Source organism: Neodiprion fabricii, chromosome 6 (assembly GCF_021155785.1).
Source record: "Neodiprion fabricii isolate iyNeoFabr1 chromosome 6, iyNeoFabr1.1, whole genome shotgun sequence".
Taxonomy (NCBI): domain Eukaryota; kingdom Metazoa; phylum Arthropoda; class Insecta; order Hymenoptera; family Diprionidae; genus Neodiprion; species Neodiprion fabricii.
Genome location: NC_060244.1, coordinates 29,931,320 through 29,946,676, shown reverse-complemented (window position 1 = coordinate 29,946,676; position 15,357 = coordinate 29,931,320). Strand labels below are relative to the sequence as shown.

The 15,357-nt window shown below is 44.4% G+C and overlaps 1 protein-coding gene across 2 annotated transcripts in view; it reads left to right on the top strand.

Moving 5' to 3' along the window:
* Positions 1-15,357, top strand: part of LOC124185795 (serine proteinase stubble-like) — a 29,093-nt gene that overhangs the window by 7,360 nt on the left and 6,376 nt on the right. Inside the window, exon 1 of one of the 2 annotated variants that reach the window (XM_046576915.1) lies at positions 4,491-4,886. The exons of the other annotated variant lie outside the window; for it this stretch is intronic. The gene's annotated coding sequence lies outside the window, so the exon portion shown is untranslated. Of the gene's footprint in view, positions 1-4,490; positions 4,887-15,357 lie in introns of those variants that run through there. 2 annotated transcript variants of the gene reach the window in all.

Below are 15,357 nucleotides of genomic sequence, written 5' to 3'. Positions count from 1 at the left end.
GGTCGCAAATCATAGTTTAACGAGTAGTCCGGTGGACTTTAAAGTTCACAGGTCGGCGCGGAGCGGAGCTGACGATGTAATCAACCGACACCGGATCAGAGGGCTGCACTCTCTCTCTGCCTAAAGCAGTAGAACAGACTAGAGCAAGTAAATTTCGAGCGGGTGTGACAGACGGCAGAAGAATGCGACGCTCGCCCAAAAATTATCTACCATCAAACTCTAACCGAGTCAGGAATATCCCGTCCTTTCCGAGATACGGACATCACCTCTTCTTCTCTCTCTCTCTCTCTCTATACGTTCATGAACAGTATGGACGAGCCTCGACTTGAAAATTGAACCACACTCGTCCCGAGACCCGTGCCAAGCAACGCAGGAAAGTAAAAGCGACTCTTTAGTTGAACGGTGAATCGTGAAAGTGTGACTCGTGTACCTAGACGACATGTAGGTACCGGGTCTCGACGAGCAACCCCGGCGTTTTTCTGAATCTTGGGCTGACAATGAGCCATTGCTCATCAACGTCGTGGTAGTTCCATCGGCTTCGTAGATCCGGAGCTACGTTATTGTCGTCGTCATTCAAACGGATATGGGAGAACTTGGAGGCGATTAGAGACGGCTGTTATCCTCCACGAATTATTGAGCATTGAAATTGAAATTTCGCCGTGTTTTATTATCCCGAGGCACGCATTGGCGCGGCTGCTGCATCCCCGGGGCGATGAAGCGTGAGGCCGAACTTTCCAAGAGGAAATTAGGAACGTCCCGCACGTGGACACGAGCGGCTTCGTCCAACTCGAGAGAGGCCTGCGACGACGATCGGCCTCGTGGGAAGACGGTCACCTTTCAGCGAAATCTGCAAACGAATCAGCCGAGAGAAGGAGGAGATCCTGGGAAAAAAAATTCGGCTCGCAAATATATGTATAGGTATAACCAAAATCCGAAGGAGATTTAATTCTCGATAGTGATCCCAGACGGCCCTTAAAAACTTTCAAGCCCGGCCGTACTTAATTACAGGGTGTAGCGTCTTATCGTTTGCAGCCACGACTTCCTTTACTTCGTCGTCTTCTTCTTTTTGCATCGTCCAAGGATCGGCTACGCATATTTTACACATTCTTCCGGGCAGGTGCTTTGCAATTTCAATCGATTTTTCGCAACGCGTAGTTTTTGAGTGCCGTAAGTAAAAGAATCCACGAGAATTTGGTGCATACGTCAGGACACCGGCTCCTGTATACGTATAATCAACAATAAATTCAAGTCAATGTTTAGACTACGAGATGTTCGTATCTCGACGAAATTTATGTCTGCGTTAAAGTTGTTCTTTGCCTGCGTCTTGTGGAAGCATGTATTACATCAATGAAATTCCATCACGAAACATAATCTGAAAGGCTACACTGTGAATTCGCCGCTATTTAATTTGATCATTACAGTCCATTCTATTCTGGACAATTGGCGATCGCGATGCTGGATATCAGATGAGGAAATGCATGCAGCGGGATTTTCGGGATCTATGCCAGTTCCGCCAGTTCATCATCCGCCAGAAATTCAAAAACCTTTACCGTAGGTGGCGACACGTAACTGCATACTGCACAAAAGATCTGGAAGAGTGGCGAATAATTCGGTTCTGTCGATCACTTCGCACAGTAATTGCGTTCGTATATGAGAATAGCCCGCAGGAGGTCGTTATACATCATATTTGCCGACCACGATGCCAATTTTCTTTCCCGGATTGGTTTCTGCTCCGACTGCAACGCCAGGGCCTCATCTGGATAATGGACTTGGCCCTCTGTTACCCATCTGTCAATGTGCATTGCACACCTACGTGCATATCAATCACCGAGTTCTAACACACACAGTTCAGCGATGAAAGTCTGCGGTTTGCGAGTCTCTCACCACCGGCGTATCTCTCTCTCTCTCTCTGTCGTTCAGTATTGATAAATTTATTCGTGCTTAAACATAAGTTATGGAAATTACCGCTCTTGCGAACAGCCAAACAGTCTCGGCAAGCCATAAGCGGAATATATTTGGCTGAACGCAAAACGGATCCGTAACTGCAGAGGATGTTCGTCAATGCTACTTATTTTTCACCTCATAACTTTTAAACAGATTTCATTTATACTTTAATGGTCTCAGTATAGAGTTGACGAAAATTCGGACCGATTGAAATTAGTTTGTACCGATACTGGCTTGAGATAACTTCAAATAAATTTCCAGCTATCATCTTCTGCAACTAGTGAATATTCGGTGGAAACTTTTCGACTGTCACCTTATGTTTCCCGTTTTAACGTGTCACTTTTTTCAATGTATTAGCGTTTGCAATCGCCAATAATTCTTAACTTTTAATGAAAAATATATCCATTGGCCATTAAATTTCAATTTTCAATGGTAAATAATTTTCATTGAGCACTAAATTTCGATTTTTAATGAAAACCATTTCTATAAAATAATATTAAATCAATGATTAATGCATCACTTTTCGATTAAAAATTTTTACAACCCTGCCCGAGAGTCGTCGAATTTCATTGTCAGTCGAGATGCGGAGATCGTTGTCGTTGCAGTACTCGCGTAGCGTTAGCAAAGGGTTCGAAAGCACGATCATTTTTCATTGACGAGTTTCTAGGGCAAAGAAGAAATTTAAGGTTCGTATCAACACTCGGAAGAAGCGGGTCAATCAAGTCGGTAAAGAATAAACGGATGCTCTGTAGTACGATTGTGAAAGTATAAAGACACGAAAAGAAAATGAAAAAAATGATCGGGCCATTGTACATCCACCAGGCTACTCGAACTCTCGCTCATTGTCAGCTTGTCAACACGGCTAGACGCGTCCATCCTCGGTTGTAATCGAGGAGACAACATCGTAGCTGCAGAGATCAGCTGTAAATCTGAGTGAGCAGCGGAACTCTTTCGAGACGAGATATTTACGGACGATTTCATGGATACCGAGAATGACGATTATTTGTCAGAGAGGTGTCCGTCGTGTCAAGTTTCACCCGAAGACTAGTGACGTCTGGAATCGAAAATGAAGACGCTGCCGCAGATAAGGCGAGCGCACCGGTTATTGACACGCTTAGACCCAATTGTTGAGCATTTTATTTTCCGAAATTATAAATTGACGCACAAATTGTGAATTACTCGATAATTAAAACCAATTGCTACAGGGTTGAACGCTAAAAATATGTTTTTTGGTAATTTTAGAACTAGGGATCAACCGGGCACAACCAAAAAAGGTCAATAATTGGGACACGGTGGATAACCGATACGCTTACCTTACCGGTTGAATTTTTATTTCGTTCGCGTGCGTCGCGAGTGCTTGATTGTAAGCCGGAAGTTAGCCGTAGATTTTCTTTCCCTCCGGAATGCATTGTTCCAAGTTATTTTACCTCGGTTTTGATTGCAGGTCGTCCGACCGGCCGCGAGAGAGGGCAGCAGCTATTTTTTAATTGATATAATACCTGCTGCATGATCGTTGCTGGATTGCAGCCATCGCAGCGCATGGCAGCAGTTCGCATCTCGTCTTGTGTAAATATTTTCTTCTCTTTTCTTTCGCATTTGAAAATGGAATGTTGATATGTGTGCGGCTGGCGCTGCGCTACAGGCGTGGAGGGATTTCTTGGCGTGTGAAAAAGGAAGCCGAGAAACCCTGCTTGTCTAGAATTGTATATGTTACGAGCGCTCGCATAACTCCGCGATCGTTTGCAATCAGTGGTAATAATTTGACGCTAATTACCCGGGGCATATTGCAATGTATGTATAGCAGGGGTTAATCACTCAGCTCGCACAGACGTACTACACCTCATCGCCAATGGTGCGGTACAATTTTTCCTTCCATTGGGTTTATTCATTGCTTCGCGTTGCTTGTTCCGATTGTCTCGGCTTTTATTGTGAGGCAATTACGCGACCTCGAACAAACGGGACTGAAGATATAAGTTACATACCTAATCGACTCGTTAGACCTTCGGATCTTCTTCCCCGTTACCAGGCTGATCATCAGTCAGCAGTGATCATTCGCCACCTCCGGCACCGCGAGATAAATATAAGCTCGCGGAAAGACGCATCATCGGCAACGAAGACGCCGGTGTCTGTGAAACTGAATTAATCCATTCGTCAGGAAATTCTGATCACCTGAACGACCGCTTGACTTTTTAATATTTTTTTTATTTATCGAGATAATTGAAAAATTCCCGGCCTGTTAGTTCATTACGATATGCGGCTCTTTGAATTTGCAATTTTCTTCTTTGCTTCGTGCGGTGCATTTTCGCAATTCGTGACCTTGGGCGATGGATGCAAGGAGACTTTGATGATCGGGAGAATGAGGAAGAGAGGCGAAGGGAGAGGAGGATCGAAAGAGTGCAAGGCGAATACAAATAGAGAGCGAGAGAAGGAGAGAGAGTGAGATGGAGAGAAATCGAGAGAGAAAGAGGTGGTGTCCGTTAAGCCTTCGGTCAGCCCCCGTTAAAGAACCGTCTTTGCAGCAAAGCCTCAGTGTCCGCGACGTCCTCGTGCCGAGCGATACTCGCGCTCTTCGCCAAGCTGCTTCGGAAGAACGGAAGGTGGTGCGATCCGCCGCAACTTCCGGCGGGAGCCCGACGCGTTTTAAATTCCTCAAATCGTTCAGAGCTACGAGTTCGACGAAAATTATCCAGTGAATACCGTACTTCACGAACGAGTAAATGAATCACGTTCAAGTATACCACCATATAATACCATTGCTAATGGAATTCGTTCCGGCGTTTTAACGAGCGAATAAATTACCGGCTCTACAACGTTAAGAAGAGAAAATAAATATTACCACTAAAATGATACGGGGGCACGTCGATGTCGGGGACGTTCACTGTCTGTGTCGCAATGAGAAAAGTATTTTCGGAGTAAACCGCTTCGTAGGATAGCAGAATCAGGTATTTTCTTTATTTCTTTTTTTTTAACTCCTTATAATGTTTTGAAGCGATACCAATTATATCGAAACTAATTGTCAGTATGGAAAGACACATTGTCATTTTAATTCATGGATTTGTAAACAATTGTAATCTATCTATAGGTACCGCGAAACAAGTTGTAAGTCGCGATTCGTGTCGAGGTGGACTAAAAAAAAGATTGCAGGTACATGTGTTTGCCAGACTTCGAAAGATTTTTTTCCCTCGCTTTCGTACAGATTTTACCGCTACGAAATAAATTTTCGTCTATGAAGAGAATCGCCAGAGTGAATTTATAAGGCACGTTACACAATAATGTAGTACCTGCAGAATCGCAAACTCTGACCGAATTTAAAATCGGTGGGTACATGTTTCATTCGCGTTGTTACCGGATGGTAATTTTTTACTCACATCTTATTTTTTCGTGTTGCAAAAACCCGAGACGTGTTCTCGAATGATGATGAGCATGGTCGGACGTACAACCGCGAGAAATTTGCATTTCGCACATTAACATTATCTCGGCGCGGCTACCTGCGTCTTCGCCTTTCAAAAAATGGTGACAACGGAAAATAACTAACTATGTCTACTGTGCGTGTTATACTATCGATTCTAACACGTCGCCGGTACGAGTCCGCACCTGTAAAGAACTTGATTCTAGAACTTGACCCAATTCGTTGACTCTTTATCGGCAAATCGTTGGTCGGATCACGTTAATGTTGAATGAAAACATACGGATATCTGGTTTTCACTCTAAGGACCTTCGTCAATTCGTTTCGCAGACATAACGGATTGCCAGATTACGAATCTCTAATTCGTCCCAACGACCGACCCGCGCCTCGACCGATAGACTGATTTGACATTTTCGACATAGGAAGGAATAAGAATTTCATTCGAACCCTTCCGATCGGTCGGGTCCCTCTTCACCATACGCTATTCAGCTGACACTCAGCTGCGAAATTGGAGCACCGAATGTGTCGATCAAAATTTAAGTTTAATCAACGTTAAAATCATGTTTCTTTACTGGACGTGATAACATAATCCACCCGAGGTGTCGAGCTAACGGTACGATGACATGTAATTAAAACGAGATGTTAATCGAGATGTGTATAATTAAAAAATCAAACGCTCGATCACCGACCGGTTAGACGGCATTAGCGCTCAATTGTCCTTTTAGCAAAATACCCGCGTAAGCGGTGAATGGATTCGAAAGACAACTAAGAGGTGGATCGGAGGAATCTATTCATGCGGAAGCGTAACGTTTTCTGGTAATCGAAACCATTCGAAAGGCAGGATTGATTAGAAATCTTGACTTGAACGTGATTGCAGCGTTGGAGTACCGACCTTCATACATAGTCATTCGAAAGTCTGTAACAATCGGTAATCAAATGGTATTACAGATATTCGCTTTGCCCTGGTCACGCCAATGTTACCTCGGTGGTAGGTAGACTCGGGGTGTGTCCAGCACGGAAACTAGTCGCGGGCTATTCATAGAGTTAATGGATGATCATGGTCCGGCGCTAATCGCGTACTATACTTATGTATGAAGCGGCAATAATTACCAGCAACAAAGATGCAGCTGTAAACTCTTCTCGGAGAGTTCGATTTTCGCGGTATGAATCGATCTGAACTAGACACGTTACGGGTTGCTAGGAACGCCAACGTCTTCCTCTTTCGCCCTCTGATCCTGTAGCAGCCACGGGAGTGCATGAAAGATTATAATTTCCTACGAGGTATTCTCTTCATTCAGCTATGCAACGAATGGAAGAAAATCGGGGTAAAGAAAAATAGTCAATTGACTTCCGATCTCTCGACGTCTCGTCGTGACTCGATAGCCGTTTCTGCAAACTATCGCCGGTCAATCGTTCTACTCACAAGACTAAATATCATCGTAAAAGTCGCGCTTTTTGTAGGTAACCGTACGTCGAGCTCTCGCGATCAATGAGGATGTCGCGTTGGTTCAGCTCGACTGTTACGCTGCAGTAAAACTTCGAAATGTTACTGTTGTTGTTACTGTACTGTTAGATACAGTGCTGTCCATGTCGGACCGTTCGCCACGTATATCCGGAGGAACAAAAAGTCCCGCGGTTGATACAGTGGACAGCGGCGCGGTGCTCTCGCTCCATTGTATGTCTCTTCCTCTTCCTTTTTCTTACTCGTCGTTTTCTCTCCTCCGGCTTTTTACTCATCGTCGTCTTCTTCTTCCTTATTCTTCCCTTCCTTTTCGCGAGCAAAATCGTACAGGCTCGCTAGCAATCAGCCAAAGTGGTCGCTTGTCGGGTAACTGGATTGAACAACGTACCGAGCAAATCGAGCACTGCAACAGTCTCGAGATCCTAACCGCCACCCTATGCTCGCACCTTTTCACGCCCCATTATTTCATCCTACTCAATTATCGAAGGCGAGGATAAAAAATAAACGAGAGTCAAAAGAAGCTCAACATCAGTGTACCAGACCAATCATTTTTAATTCAAATCCGTGTAAATTGAACATGAATAAATTTCGTGTTTTGTATATAACGTTGCTCCTGAGTCTTCCATTGTTAGGAAATTCGATTCACTGCTGGGCTTTATTATAAATAAATAATAAATTAATAAATAGATAAAACAAGTGCACCTCTGCCTATTGGCGCAATGGGGAAAACAATGAAATTCCACGATCAATTCCACCGTTTTTCTTGACTTTATCATAAACCCAAATCTTGCGCTCTGATTGGTTTATCATAATAGATTTACCACGAAGCGAAAACGTACCCTCTTAATGCACACGAATCCATTTTGCTCCATAGCATATTGCAATACTCGGGAAAACACGTATAATAGTCAAAATAGAATAATGATTGCTCGATCACTGGGAAGTAAAGCTTCCTAGACTTCGATCGTTGGAATCCCGGAATTGGTTGGATCAACCGATTGATCGCTCTTGGCAACAGAAAGCCGCTTGCTTCAAAGTGGACGATTACGCGGCAGGCTGATCGTCGCGGAACTGATTCACATCTTCTGCGAACTACTGGGCGTTACCCAGCATGCTGCTGGTCACTCACGTAGCCAAGGCTTTAACAACTTGTATCAATTACGTTATGGGTAGCGCTATTCGTACCACTGTAACTGGGATCTTCCACGTTTTTCGTATAACTTTTACGGCGGAATTGAACGGGGGAAAATCGCCTTGTATCAGACCAGCGAATTGAATCTTTGATCATAGATTTCCAGTAACTCCGTCATTTACCGCGGTATCGCCTAGGCGTTATATTCAATTAATTATCAACTCAAATCACGTCCGAGGACTTCCATCCCCCCTGCACGTGTTCTTGGGTCGTCAACTCGGCCGCCACACACTGAGTCGGCAGATTATACGAATCCAGGTCCGTTATAGAACGTCCAAACGACATGAACGTCAATTACCGTTTGGTTCCCGCCTGCAACAAAGGACCCCGCAGAATCCTTATGGAAATTGGCTGCCGGTCGAGTTAGCTGAATTTTCAGTATCTAGTATAGGTATATCCTCCTGATCAAAAGTTCTCACGAACACAAGTCCCAGAAATCATTAGTTTCAAAGATATAGGCTTTGGAAGGGGGGTGTGTGGATTTTTTAATATCTATGGATTAAGCGATTTTCACGAATTACAAAGCTTCAAGGGGGACTTGAGATCAAATATGTCAATCAAAAACAGCACAGCCGATTCGCAGAGACTCCACAGACGTGCGAAAACCGGGTCTCGTTCTTCACGCGAAATCTGACGTTGCACCTCCTTCCGGTAAACCAGTGACTTTATGATTGTAATCAATGCATTGATGCAATCAGTCACAGCCTCCTGCCTATCTTCAAGAATTAACCGTGTAGTTTTTTCAGTGATTTTATTGATTTCAAGTCCCTTTGAAGCTTTATAATTCATGAAAATCACGAAATCCATAGATATCAAAAAATTTGGACACCATTCTTCCGAAGCCTGTGTCTCGAAAATTACTAACTTTTGGGACTTTTATCCATGAGAACTTTTGATCGGGAGGATATGTACCTAGTATAACATCCTGAATATCCAGCCAATTCGACCGAGAGCGAATTTCCATAAGGATTCTGCGGGGTCCTTTGTGCAAACACATACGATGCAATTCCACCAAGAAGTTACTGAACGGAATTGAAGACAAAATCAGTCCCGCTTTTCACACGCAAGTATTATCTTCATCTTTCGCACCTAGATTCTTTCGTCGAGGGGACATTGACACGTGAGTCGAAACCTGCTTGCCTACAAGGGTCACTCGATACTGTTGCATACCTACCTAACACTTGCCTTTGAACTCGAAAGGCTGCCGTTATCGATCCCTGGGGCTTCGCGTGCGTTGACTCTGATCAGGTTCCAAGGCGATGCCAAATATCTGGTGCACCGGGAAGGCCTGCGCTATCGGGCCTGCATTTCAACAAGGAATACGTCATAGAACGCCGTATACATGACACACATAATTACGTGAAGGATGATGCAGGTGAAATTAACGTCCGGAAATAACTTATGTTACATGACAGTGTCTATTTATTCCGTAGTTCACGACGTCTTTCATTATTTGAACGGATCTGTGATACTTGGCTTTAAAATGTTCATTTCAATGGCCGTGGGCACAATTTTCTCTATTGTTAATAAATGTGAAGTGTAAAGGCCGCTACGTGAGAGCGTGAATGTAACAAAAACTCGATGTATATTCTTGATCTTTGCCTCTTTCGACATTTATTTATTTTCATTTACCATCTCATAACTTTTTCCTCTTGTCTATGTACTCAATTGGTCGTTTTTCCAACATGTACTTAAGTCTTCCGTAATCCGAACTATAACCGTACAGCTTCAAATTTTAAGGACGATTACCACCGAGCCTGATTCATTTCGAACCACTGTTGCATCTAGATCTTGATACGATTGCTGCCTACCTACAACCGGTGATCCAATCTCGAGTTATCGAGTTTCAAAGTGAAGCCGAAATAACTTCAGTACTATTCGTATCGTAATTTCACTCTCGCAACTGCATTAATGAAATGAAGCGTTACGGGAAGCACTAGACCTGACTCTGGTTCTTATCCATGGCACACTTTAGATAATGAGAAACAAATCTATTTCCCGTGCAGAATAAGAGAAAGAAAAAAAGACGGTCAGCGTCTCTCGTATCAATTTTGATTCGAATTACTCGTATTCGTGTCAGTTTTTGCTGTGCTTTTGTACTCGCGCGATTCCCTGACGTGCACGGCGGCGGTCCACTTCCAGTCAGCTATTTCCCGCAATATCGGCACGGCGGAGCGTCGCTTGCTTTACTCGCGAGTTTACTTCGTCATGTATCGGGAGCATCGAGATGTTACGCCATACCCAGCCCAATGGGCTATATAATGTAGACACCCGACTAGCGATGGCTTTGATCAATCGTCGAACAAGAAGGAGGCGGATTTGTTGACCCAGCGTCAGGTGTGGCCTCATGCCTTTCGAAACAGGCCATTCCACGTGAGTGACGTAGAGCTGCGTTTGGCTTGAGAAAAGGGGTGAGAGAGACGGCAGTGCGGTTACAAACAAGAAGAGCCTCAGCATCATTCCAGAAAAGTGGAAAAGTTATGACCGAGTAAATCAATCGGCAGACCATCGACGTCGTGCTCGTTTCTCTCGCTAGGAGGTCGAGACGTTCTTAGGACGTGTGTTTGTGTGTGTGCGTGTGTGCGAGAGAGTATTTGCCGAAGCGCGAGGAGCGAGAGGGGCGAGCGTGTAGTTTTGAAGGGGATCCGCGGAGCGAAGTTTGCCTGGAAGTTGAATTGAATGTCGGCGGTACGAGATCCGTAGAGGCTCGACAAGACGGGCCTGTGTTTGTGCACGAATGTGCCATTCAGCCGGCAATCCTACGGGAGAAAACAATATCTCAGAAGCAGAGCCTTCCTCGAGTCCGCGTGTTCCACCTCTTGTACAGGTGTTTTATGAGTTATAGCAACTCTGTCTGCGCGTCAGGCCGATCCTCCATTTCCATAACTCTATTACCTATCTCCACTTCTATTTACGTCTCCCGTATTCCATCTATGCTCGCATCTACATGCATATCATCTTGTTCCAGTTGAATAGGCGGCGAGAATTTTTCGGTCCCGCGTTCCTTGAGTGATGCACATGTACGAAGTAAGGTTAGTGTATGACCAGTTATTGACCCTGTCCCAATTATTGACCTTTTTGCTGCGCTTGTTTGATCCTTAGTTGTAAAATTGCCATAAAATAAATTTGTTGTGTCTAACCGTGCAGCAATTGGTTTTAGGCATAGAGAAATTTACAATTTGTTTCTCCGCTCGCAGCTCGAGGCCAGACTCGTTGTACTAATCGAACCCATTTTTCCTTCTACTACAGCGTCACGTCGCGTCGTCCAAGCTGTACTTGAGACAAACTCTTTAATCATTTACAGACGCTGCGAGACCAGCTGATGAATTACCCTCGGTACCGAAAACTCTTCAAAAATCTTTGATTGCTCAAGAGTATAGAGTCCGTGGTTGCATGCGTGCGCTTCTTCAGCAACAATATTCCCCGCCTCACTTTCGAATTCCGTCTGGTGCGCCGTTACGCGTGCGACGTATGATGTGCACCAGCAACTGCACGCTCTCTGGTCCCTCTGAGTGAATCCTCCTGAGGTCTGGCAATCGGATACAGTCGAAACTTATGTGATTGAAAGCCGAAATGAATCTCCAGCTTAAGTGCAGTTCGTTCCATCAATCTCAAGCCAGAAATCTTGGTGCCTGCATATAATGCGATTCCTGCAGCGGTTGAAGCATTCAAACGTTAACCTGCAGTATTCGTGGTGCGGTATAAAATTTGTCGAAGTGGGCGTGGTTAGCCGATGGGAGAGTCTTTCTCTCCCTCCTCACTTTGATAGATTATGCACATCTTTCGCGCACACATAGGCAATATGCTTCTTAGTTTTTATTATTGCTACCTTGACGTTATAACTGCACGCTGTGTTCCTTAATTAGTTTACAATGGGCCAGCAAATGAAATGAGGGACTTTCTAAAAAATTACTGAAATCTCTGAGCTCGTCTCGCTCGATATCGCGTCACGGGTGTATACCTATGTGTGCACACTCTATCGGTCATATGGACTTCGTACGCCATACGCACCGTGTTGTACAACGTATACACACCTACTTAGTGCGAGCTCCCCGTCCGCATCCGGTTCCTCGCTAGCTTCTATAAGCGGAGCAATAATTAAACACACACAGCCTTCGGCAACCTCTCTTCTCACAGCGTCATCTTACGAGCTGCTAATTTTTCATTCGCTTATTTCAATATCCAAATGCGAACCTTCCGTTCATTGAATTATGAAGTGCCGGTTGGTTTCATTGAAAAATCAGTTACGTACCTACAACTTTTTACCGGACGAAATCGGAATCCTGGATTATACTCGAACTCTTGACCCTCGAATCGCAAAATCGAAGACAACCGGAATCCATTACATCCAGAGTTCAAACTGTAATTGAAGAAACTCTAGAAGCCTTCAACGAATTCCGGCAACCAGCTGGGCCGGAGATTTAAACACGTCAGGGCATAATATGGCATATTACACACGCGTGCAAGCGTCTATATATTGGTGAACGTACGTACACGAGGTATATACGTGCTCGTAATTACGTCGGTGATATTTTTTCCCAAGGTTTTGTTGTTTTCTTCGCCATCTTACCCGCGTTGGAAAGCCTTCGGGAGGCAAGGTGGCTCACGAAGAAGCCAACGAGTAGGGGAAGAGGAAGAAGCTGAGGAGAGAGAGAAAGAGAGAGAGAGAGGTGATAGAGAACTGGCATTCTTGACCTAGCGATGCGTGACCGAAGACTGCAGAGCGCGATTGGTTCTCCACGATGTGCTTGTAGGTACTTAGCCAAGCACCTCGCCCAAGTCCTGAACGCCGAAGTCCGTGCGAACTTGAAACGTGAGATTCCTTATAACCGGACGGCATGAACGCGGCGTGCATAGCGTTGTTCGACTATCAGAATTTTGAGCTCTGGTAGCGTCGCAGAGGCGCCGGCAGGTTCACGACGAATTCCTTCCTTTCCTCCCTGCATTGCCGTCTTCTTTCCTCTTCTCTCTCCCTTTCCTCGCCGCTTCGCCAGCCTCTCTGAACTTAACTGAACTCAAATCAACTCTCACGCAGACGCGGAGATGTTCGCACTGCAGTCTGCAGTATGCATCGTATTTCGGTGCATATAGTGGCCGCTGACCAGCTAACCATCTCGCCTGGAGTAAGAAGGAGTTTGCGGTCGCATGGCCGCGGCTCACTCGGGTTGTGCCAATTTCGTCGAACTTCTCTGAAATACGTAGCTGCAGCCTGCGACCACCGCTGGCTGCAAACCTGCGTGCAGACGTCGACCCTCGGCGTCCTGTGTTTCTGCCAGTGAGCCGTCGGGTGCTTTTCATTTTCCCCGTTGTTAACCATGTCGTACACGATGTAAAGAGCTCAGGTATCCTCTCCTGCGGGCGGTCATCGATGTTCCACAAAAATTTTCCTAGTACTTTTAAGTGTAAGCCAATATTTGACCACTGGCGTTCAAGTCCCTGCAATGCACCAACGCGGCAGCTATTGAATCTTCTAACAAACCGTTAAGCTACTGACGACGAGCATTATGTCCACAAATATAATAATATGGTGTAGAGGTCACGCAGCTAGCCGTTAAAAACTCTGACAATTAATAATAACGCTCGCTAACAAGACCTGATCAATGAACAAACCTGTAAGACGAGACGTGGCGGGTATGCAGAACTTATCGTGTAACGTGAAGTCAAAGCTCAGATTTAAATGCCAGACTGTTATGGATGATTGCTGATATATATAAATAAATCGAGATAAATTTGCAAGACTTACCACTTGCCGTATTTGTCATTGAGGTTCGTTAAAAATTCTCCACTCATTCTGGACTCTGTCGTCTGAATTCCAAGGTACTGGATCATGTTCCGAAGATGTGAAGAGTGAACACCCTGAATATACATGCACGGAGGTGTACATACACGGGATTTTCCGCGGCATATAAATTACGGGCTGGATGTGTAAAGATCATTCTGGCACTAAAATCCGTGTTCGGCAAACGCGGCCACATGCGGGGCACTGTAATTTCTCTCTTGGTTTACACCGCGGCGAACGTTGTACAGAATCAAAGCGTCAAAATATATGCTTATTAAGGAGCACTAAAGAGAAAGAAGGAGGGACAGAGAGAGCGAAAGAGAGATAGAGAGAGAGAGAGAGAAAGGGAGGGATAGCGGTGAACGAGCGGACAGCGAGAAACTCGGATTTACTCGGACACGCAATAGTAATATCGCGGCGTGCAGCAATACCGTGGAAAATAAGCGGGATCGCGCCAAGAATTGCCGGTAGAATCCGAGACGTGACGTCTTAAGTAACGGCGGTGGCAGCGGCGTCGGCGGTGTTGACCACCGGTCAGCCGCTCTGATGAGATTATAACCGTTTGTTGCTCTTCAAACACCGAGCTGATGCTGCTGCATCCACACGGTCGTTTAGCAAATCAGGGGTTACACGCCCGTATCTTGTTACCGTATGTTAGCCTCGGATGACCAGCGTTTCGGACTACCCGAGAGTAGCGAGCGTCACACCCACGCTGTACCAAAGCATCACTCTTACCCACTAATTCCATTGTCACAAGAATTGTTCGCCTTTCGTTTAGCCCGTGGTGTCGGTAGGGTACGCTGTTAAAAATTATTGTGAATCTACTATACGCTCACTTTACTGAAGAGTTATCAATTTACGAAATCAGGTTGCAAATATACAAATTCGGCGCAGTGACGTAAATTACTTTGCATTTGTCTTAAAATTGCATTGAATATATTTTTGATTTTACTAAAATTTATACAGAAAACACAAAAAAGTAGCTTGAATTTACTAAATTTATTGTATTTGTAAATTGAAAAAACAGTCAATGTATGGTGAATTCACTGTTCCGTATCCGAATAAAACTTCCAATACAGTGTAGGAAGTTCCGTATAGAAACTTTTAACAGTGTAGCAACGAACGGGCGTCACGTAGAGCTAGTTTAGTTGGAGAACTTTAATGGATAACTTCTGAAATCTATTATTATGTGAAAAGTTTTTTTCATCCATACGTAAGTATACATTATATTCAAGTTGACGTATCCAGCAAGAGCAGAATATTAGTTACAATGAATTTAATGACCATCGTTGTAAAGAAAAATTGGTCAAAGCTGAAGATCAAACAGTTACTGAATTCAAACGATAGCTGAAAACCAATTTACTAGTGATGAGAACATTATACTGACATTATTTACTCCGTTAATACTGCGTGAAGAGAATTGGTAAAGAAGCAATGAAAGTTTCAAAGTAAAAAATTTTTGATTACAGAGCATAATTTAGACTCGGCGTAAAAAATTTCTGTCCTTGTTTAATAGAAAGGTCTTTTCTAAACAATCATACACCAAAGGGTCTAAAATCCAGGACAGCAGTTGA